The following is an 8,945-nucleotide window of genomic DNA, read 5'->3' as shown; positions in this document are numbered from 1 at the left end:
GGTTTGCATCTTTTATCAGCTCAGTTCATTGAACTGTTTATTTTGGGAGAAAATATCTTTTTATCTATACAGTAAATATCTTAAAAGCATTTTTTAACCAGTCACTAGTACTGTTGAAGAAGTTATCGCGAAAAATATTACTATAAATGAAAAAAATCTATAATTGAGTCATAGCTGTCAATAAAATATCATGCCTAGAAGTTTGTATGCGGAAATATTGCATTGATGATAAAATGCAAAAAGACTATTATTAATTTAATGTTATACAATTTTATCAATACTTACACGAGCTAGTTCTGGGGAAAGATTACTATGAACATAATTACAGATTTCCAGCTATAAACAATTATTTTTAGATAGGTATACGTAATGAATATGACAATAACCTTCGCTTCGCTGAGTTGCTTCTTACTTTTATGAATCTTAGACCAATGTCCTGATAGACTTGCAAATAATATTTACAATGTATCGGGATATTGTCATGATCACGCTTATGTCGTTATAATAGACAGGTACAATATCCTCAAATAGCATTATTTCCTCTTCAGTCGTCTGCAGACACAACACACAAACGACTTTGACCCTGGAAAGGGTCGAACGTTCACCTGCAGCTGCACTATAGCAACCGCACATATGAAAGATAAATAATGTAATGTAATAATTACAATTGAGGTCATCATTTCATCTTCTTCCTGCATTGTGCTCCTCGAATGCACTCACGGACAATGCTGCCTCGGCAAAGTACATAATAAAGAATACGTGCTCTACTTTGAAGCACGTCTGTCTATCATATCTACATACATAAACATTTGAAGGATATATAATATAACCACTTGTGTCATCCGGCCACTTTTCGAAAACTGGTTGTTAATAATATGGAACATCCAAACATCCAAAAAAAAAGCGTTACCGTCCAAGATGAATATAGACCTCAAGCAAATAACAATAAGTGACTTTGACTTGAACCTACACCCATACAAAGTTCAGATATCAAGAACTGAAGTTAGAGACCACGGACAGCCAAGAATTTATTCAGATTGAGTATTAGAGCAGCAGGAAGTTGATGCTGATTTTTCAAAGAAAATCTTCTTCTCTGATGAGACATATTTCCACATCTCTGGGTATGTTAATAAGTAAAATTTCTGCATATTTGGTTGAGTTCATGTGATTCACGAGAGAGCATTTCATGCTTAAAAAGTGACTGTTTAGTGCACATTGTGTTCAGGCGGCGTCATTGGGCCTTACTTGTTTGTAAACGGTGAAGGTCGAAGATTGTTGCGTTATTTTTATGTAGATTTAGTAATTATTGCAGTTTTTCAATCTGATTTAGAATCGCTGTTAACTATTCTGAACTAACAGCAAAGTCTTAATTGTTAAATTGTATCAAATTACCTTACTAAAACAAAAAGGGATATTTTCACGTTTTACACCAGATTTAATTTATAAAAAAATCTCATTTTAATAAGAGTACGTTAATTTAAACTTATACACAAAAAACTAGAATTCTTATAACGAGAACTTATCTTGATAAACTAGTACAGGTAAAAATGTATTTTTACAGGTTTTTTTATTCTCAACAATAAATATACACAATAACCGTTACACGTTCTTCGGATTTGAATAAGTTCTTTATCCAAAATTCTTTTGACATTTTAACGGTTTTTTCTTTTTTTGAATTGAACTTAATTTTACCCACAAACCTTTTACTAAAAGACGGATTATGAACAATGATTTCTTGATTTAAAACCGTAGTGCTTACCATACGAAGTAGTATAACTAACACAAATGTTTCAGAGACACAATAGAAAACTTTGTCGAGATAGGTTTTCTGTTTAACCCTTTGAGTAGTAAATTAATTTATACACATTTGTTAATTTGTTAGTAGACACCTGTAAGTGAGTAATTTTCAGTATTTTTCCATAATTATTTCTGTTGGTACTTATTCATTATTGTTTTGTATTGCATTTAGTGTTTTTTTTAGTAATTCTTTACGTTTTATTGCTTTCATTATTTTTGTAACTCTTTTTGTATTGATATGTTTTATTAATTTATTTTAACAATTTTATATTATTAAATTACGTTAATTTATTTTACATATTTTTTGTATATTAATCGCCTTTGTGGATTTTTTTATATCAATTCAGAGGCTCTCAATATTTTTTATAGCATTAATATAAAATATTTTTTGTTATGTTAATTTATTTCGTATTCTTTAATTTATTGGTATTATTTGCTATGCAAATCATTAACAATAAATCAAATTAAAAAAATATTATAAAAATATAATATAATATCTATCTGGGGTACCTCAAAATAGTGAAAGATCGACCGCCGTACATGTACGGCGATACCGCTTAAAAAGTTAAATTTCACAAAAGTCGTAATTTTATGTTTGACTGAAACCTCTGAAAAACTGATTAAGATATACACGTGTATCTATCATATCTAAATATGCCGTTTGAAAGATATGTCAATAAAAAACTATTCAATTTAAACATATTGTTGTATTTGAATAGAGGGAATTGTATATTACATTATGTATATCCATTTGCATAAAATTGGCAAAGATTGTCAAGTAATGTTACGATTCAGGGTCGCTAGTTCAAAGCTAGGCACGGTCATCAAATTGGGTTCAGTGTTATGCATAGTATTAAAACAATTTATGTATATATGGATCGACCTTGCTCATCTACACTATATCTTTTTATCGTGCCAATACGGCCTTTTACTTGAGTGATTAAATTCTGAGAGACTATTTATTATTAATTCGTTGGCTCGGTTCAATGGACTTAAGGTTGGATTTGTATTTAGCGATATGAGCTGTGCAATAGTGGTAGTGAAAACGGTTACTAATTAATGAAAACGTATTGAGAATTACTGCTAATTGAAAACAGTTTCATACAAAAAATGTTATTTTAGTTGAGTCTTTATAAAAGGGTTTCAAGTTTACTTTTTAATGCTTTTCAAAGAAAAAAATTTGACCTGAGAGCTGTTTTTATGATATTTGCATTAGCATGTAAAGTCTACCGTAAGATAAACAATAGATAACCAACATTTTCTACCTGTGGGTTTGCAGTTGGTTATAGATACAGAAAAATAGCATTTAGATATTATCGGCGTCGCCAGTCTGAATCTAGCGAATTCACATCACGATAAACAAGGACAAAAAATATAAAATAAAATGTCATATTCTGTTATAAAACAGAAAATAAAAAAAATATTTTGAAGATGATTCAAGGGCTTCAATTGCACTTTTTTATTTATAAAAATATATTATCCTTAATACTGTTTCAAATATAGTTAAAACTAGTTATTGTAAGTCATAAGCCATATCGTTTTGCTGACGTTACTTCAATTATCACAGAAAATGCGGAGGAATTATATAATAAGTATTGTACCATATAGTAGACGATGCATGTTAAATATATGGTCTGAATATCAATATAAATAAAAATGACGTTAATAAGCAAAGATAGACAAAGTAGCGATCAAGAAAATCATATGCATATCATATCATAACGTTGCTTCATGAAGATAAAAATCATTTTTACCTGTTGCCAGCTTTCTCGTGGAATCCGTTCCAAAAGCTGCGTTGCTACAGATTCAAAACAAACTCCGTTGATAAAGAACTTGAACATAAAGGAGGTATTATAGATGTGATGTTACCGTAGAATGAATAAGAAACGAAACTGCCTTACAACTGAAGCATAATGACCATTAGCTTCCGAGTATTTCGGACACATAATCCGTGATTCAAATTACTGCCTTCTAAAAATCGTCAAGATGTTAATGCAAATGATTGTATTGTAGGAATAAGCTCTCGTGACTACACAGCTATGCTATAGCATACTTGTATTATTTATTCACTGTCAATAAGTAGTTTTAACAAATTTAGAATGTTTTTGTAATTAGCCACAACACTAAAATCGAGTCAATGTTCTTCTATAAATTAATTATCTCCAGCAATTACATTTCATTAGAAAAGTATACCTATTCGTCTACAATATTTCATAGCTTGCAGATTTGAAATCACAATATAAAAAATTCCACGTAATAATAAAGTTTAAAATCAGAACGATATATCAGTGGTTAAGTCGGTGACTAATACATGAAAGACCTAGTTTTAAATCTAATATAATATAAGCCCTAGTGTTTTTAAATTTTATCGTATTTTGGAAATCAGAATTAGTGACTATTATTTAAGCATAATTATACTCAATTATCACAGGTTATGTTTTCCTAGAGTTCCATAAGCTCACGGATTAAAATGACGATGAATAAAAAAGAGCAAGGTAATGCATAGTGTCATTTATTGATTATAAGCAATAAAAATAGTTAATATTTATTAAATATATATGTCACTAATTAACAGACCTTGATTTTAGTCGGGTTATGTTTACAGCAATTTAACACATGATCTAACGCCTGTCAGGTTCCACTTTCAACACAAAATTTACAATAAGGAAACATATAAAAAAGGACGCAGCTGTGTTGTAAGTATTATGAAATTTCTTTTAGCACATTCGCTATTTTCACAGAATTTTAAATATATATATTCATATGTTTAAACAAAAGGTGAAAAAATATAAATGTGTATATTACCATCTCCATGGCTGCCGAGAGCGAACCCGGGTCCTGGGAAAACAATGATTCCGAGCCTCATGACAAAAATGGTATTTATATATTTTTTAACATCGTAATGTAATTTCTTGAATAAATATTAATAGATACGAGTTGACCCTTTCTATGCTACAAATAAATATAAAAATTAGCCACCTTTGCAACATATTTTCTGAAATCATATTTTATGTGAAATATTTTAATTAGGCATTAAAATATTAATAAAAATATCTGCTCATAAAATTTACCTGGTAATTAGTCGTGTTTTCTTTGCTGCTCAGTGTTGCCATATAGTGAACTTCCAGTCCAAGTCAAAAGCAATAAAATCGTGCCATCGCGGTTAAGATATTTTTATAACAATATTACGACTGGGAATCGAATAAAGCACATCTAAACCAATTTTTCCCCAATAGGAGAGCACAGAAAACAATTATCCCTTCTCAGAAGTCAAAAATCCACGTCAAAAGCAATAAAATCGTGCCGTCGCAGACACGATTTTATTGCTTTTGACGTGAATTTTTGCCTTCTGAGAAGTGATAATTGTTTTTGCGTTCTCCTATTGACCAAAATTCGGTTTGAAAATACTTTGATCAGCTTTTTAATATTAGAAATCCATAGTAATATCGGTTAGGATAACTATCATATTTTTAAAACATAGTGTAATATCGAAATGCAGACAAACTAGGGAACAATATGTGAAATTCAATATCTATTTGTACTTCTTCTTCAACTTATTTTCCTTTGTGAGATGAGTTGGCTTAGTTTGTATTTTTTTAATAATAATGTTTACGTAGAAAGTGTGTGATTTTGAAGGCAATTTTCCGCTCCTTTTATTTATTGTATGTATAAAAAGGGCTGAAGGAACTTTTACCTGAAATACATAATAGATCAGAACATACATCTCAAACAACTGTAGTTTAGTTCAGATTCATTATTTATTATCGATTTTATTCATATTTTTTTTTATATATATATCCTTAATATGATTTTTTTAGAGTCGGGTCCGACAAGGAAAACGGGCCCGGGAAGTTGTTCTCCCTTCCCCCCTCCTATCGGTAGGCCTGACCACCTCAAGATAAAAGTTTATAACTTTATTACGTTCGGACGATATTTTTACAAGCTAAAGTTACATTATTTTTAGCCCCGGAAAATGCATTTACGGACTGATCGCAAACTTTCGCTATCACGCAAAAACGCGTGAACGGATCGTAATATGTTAAAAGGGAAGTTTTTGTCACGTTCCTTAGACCGTGCGACCGAAATAAAAAAAATCAATAATACTAAATTTACTTAGTATTTTTAATAGAGAGAAAGAAAATTAGTGTTGTATTATGTTATAATAGTTGTTTTGCCAATAACGTCTTCAATTGCAACAGAGATTTGATAACAAAATTGATGACGAGTTGAATTTGTATCTGAATATAGATAGACCGAATTCTCGGTTGACCTAAAAATATGTATGAAGCCGAAGTAGAGCAAACATTCCGGAAATTGAACATGAATTTTCATTATTTTCCTTGTGGCTGGCCAAAATCTAAGACCAACGACCGATGAATCGTCAAAAGTGGAACCACAAACTGAGTGCGTCACTTAGTGTGGCAAATAAATAAAAATAAACGCGTCACTCTAAAAAGATTGCGAATTGCGCTTCCTCAGTGCGAAAACGAAGCGCAATTTGCATTTGAAACGCAGTTATCATTCATTCATGGATCAGCGATGCAAAACGCAAAAACACACTTAAAAGGAAACGAGTGAATAAATAATTGCGTCACGATCTGTCAAATGACAACACACCTGTCAAAGTGTCGTTTATTTATTTACATATATTTTTGGCGATAAGTGAAACGAAATCGACCATGCGCGATAATGATTTTGAACAAAATAAAATAATTTATTCAAGATTATACAATTTACAATTTTCAGAGTGGCAACACTGTGCATGATTATAAGAGAATGTGTAAACGAGACTATAAATAACTCGACGAATATAACCGAAATAAAATCTTATAATAACGATGCAATGTCTTTTACATTAATCGCGTTTCATGAAAACAATTTGATATTATTAGATTGGCAACACTGCATATTGTGTAGCACTTAGACATTGCAAGCAAAATCGCGCTCTGAATGGACTCGCATAAAACTTTTGACGTTTCAGCGGAATGAGCTTTTTAAGGCACCCATACACGTTACGATTTTCGAACGACGAGCGATAAAACAACGAACGTCAATACTTTTAATGCATAAAAACCATAGAGTGCGTCCATACATATTTTATTTAAATTTATATTATGAAATGTAGAAACCGTCCGAGCGTTTGATTTTGGCCAAAAATAACTTTGTACGATTAAAAACAATTTTTTGTACTATTTTAAAATATTTACTACATAGCTCCTCAACCGGTGTGCCGTATCACACTAGTGCCACAAAGATGAATACTAAAATGTCATTTCACACAGGGAAATCTATCCGATTTTTGAGGCTGGATTCCATGCAATTTGCAAAATGGTTTTTTAAGTTAAATATCTATAATGTACAGTACATAATTCATAGATTTATCTGTAGATTTAAAAATGATCTTTTTAGTGCCACTCAACTTTTCCTTAGATTAATCAATATCGCCATAATTTTATTAGTGGAAAAATAAAAATAAATATATTGAAGAGGAGCCAGACTTTTAGTCCCATGGGCAAATTGTATCTAAAATTAGTAATGTACATAGTATTTAGCAGTAATGAAACTCCAAATTTAGCCCATTAACATAAAACACCCATAAGCTTGAATTTTACTTCAATAAAATACCGAGGATTAGTTAGCTGCGCAGTGAAAATAATTCTAATGCTTTTATTATAAACGCTTTCTAAAATACACCAAGAATTGTTTGGCCACGTAAAGCGTATAGTCGCAGTTTTGTTTATATAATTTCGAGATTGATGTTGCTAATATTTTTCATAACTTATTATTTTTTTAGAAAACAAAATGAGATGTACTTGGCCGTGCACAGTGTTTTTTTGTTATTTCATAAATAAATTGCCATTTCATTTAATTAAAATTTTAAATTTTTGTAAATTTCATTAAAGTGACTTCATTAAAATTCAGATAATACAATAACTGAAGCCCAGAGACCATGGACAGCCAATAATCTATTCAGATTGGGTGTTAAATAAGCAGCAAGTTTATGCTGATTTCTTAAATAAAACCTTCTTTTCTGATGAGGCACATTTCTACCTCTCTTGGTATATTAATAAACAAAATTGCCGCATAATGGTTAATTAAATCTTCATGTTATTCACTAGAGACCATTACATGCCCAAAAAGTGACTGATTGAAATGGGCATTGTGGATATTATGACTACTTTGTATAATATTTGCATCATACTCAGAAAACTTCAGCTTCGGTTTCCGCTTTGGTTGGACTATAATAGTACGATCTATAATGGTAGTTGATCGGTTAATGTGTACATAAACCACTTGAATAAGCAAAATTGTGTTTGAAATCTTTGTACATTGACCATTTACCGGCGTACCTTAATTAATGTGTGAAGATAAGGAAAACGACCAACAAGCATATTATCCACCGTTGTAACTTACAATATGATAGTCAATTAAACTAATGCGCTATTAATCATCAGCAACATTAAATAAAATAAAAATACAACAGAAAATATTATCGCACAAATAAGCTTTTTGGGAACCCCACATACGTTCCAATTTTCAGGTAAATATATAGAGCGCTAAATAACGAACGTGTGGGATTGTTTGGACGCTCGTCCTACTATATGTACTAGCAATGCATTTGCCAAACAAAAATATCTAATGGCGTAACGTTCTACACGTGTACGTGTAATTTGCGCCGCTGTGCGGTCGTCTATTATTTATCCTCGCGAATAAAATCTAATCACGTCACGTGTACTTTTTCCGCTAGGAGCGGTGTATTAATTTATATGGATTTCACAACTAATTTAAGAATAGTTTAGATTCAAGTATATGAGTATATCAGATATGTAAATATTGCGAAACTATGGTGAAAGTAGCTAGTGTTATCGCAATAACTGCAATGTCATATTCAATGTCAAGACTGGGTAATTATAATATACAATTACGTAATTATTAATTACTACATACATTGAGGAGTACCGGAAAAAATATTTTTAAACAGTATAGTACTATAAATATTAAAATAATAGGTAATATATGTAAATAGAAAGTGTATCTCTTCTAGTTTAGGTTGATATGCGCCTAAACTATATTTTTTTGCAAAAATAATAATAAAATCTGAATAATGTAAAGTTAATTCAATTGTATCAGAACCACCAATAATTCCT

The 8,945-nt window shown here is 30.8% G+C and overlaps 1 long non-coding RNA gene across 1 annotated transcript; it reads left to right on the top strand.

The window, feature by feature from the left end:
- The first annotated feature begins 4,193 nt into the window (after nucleotides 1-4,193).
- LOC148230370 (uncharacterized) lies at nucleotides 4,194-8,273 on the top strand. The gene is made up of 2 exons (XR_015811080.1): nucleotides 4,194-4,493; nucleotides 4,576-8,273. It is a non-coding gene; the product is annotated as an uncharacterized LOC148230370 (long non-coding RNA).
- The last annotated feature ends 672 nt before the right edge of the window (nucleotides 8,274-8,945 follow it).

This window comes from Plectrocnemia conspersa, unplaced genomic scaffold (genome assembly GCF_051122295.1).
Source record: "Plectrocnemia conspersa isolate PC_06_02 unplaced genomic scaffold, ASM5112229v1 ptg000010l, whole genome shotgun sequence".
Classification (NCBI taxonomy): domain Eukaryota; kingdom Metazoa; phylum Arthropoda; class Insecta; order Trichoptera; family Polycentropodidae; genus Plectrocnemia; species Plectrocnemia conspersa.
Note: the sequence above shows the minus strand (reverse complement) of the source record. Positions and strands in the feature narration are given on the sequence as shown.